This window comes from Odontomachus brunneus, unplaced genomic scaffold (assembly GCF_010583005.1).
Source record: "Odontomachus brunneus isolate Ranch 3 - 2012 unplaced genomic scaffold, Obru_v1 Obru_scaffold_406, whole genome shotgun sequence".
Lineage (NCBI taxonomy): Eukaryota > Metazoa > Arthropoda > Insecta > Hymenoptera > Formicidae > Odontomachus > Odontomachus brunneus.
This window is the reverse complement of record NW_022639856.1, coordinates 32,545-32,837: the sequence shown is the minus strand read 5'-3', so window position 1 is coordinate 32,837 and position 293 is coordinate 32,545.

The window sequence follows — 293 nt, the reverse complement described above, 5'->3', positions numbered from 1 at the left end:
TTACGCAGAACATTGTCAATATTTAAATACTAATATATAATACTTTGCTAAGTGATGAAATATTTACACAAAGTACTGTTAAGATTAGAAGTATTAACCCAGACAGCATACAATATTAATAAGTTATTAGATAAATATTTATAAATGTTTATTTTGAATTACTTTTTTCAAATATTATATATAAAATATTAATTTTTTGTTTACAATAAATATTATGGAAAATATTTAGATATTTAAATATTTCTATATTTTAATAATATTTTGAATATAGATTTTCATAATTTTTCCTCTCT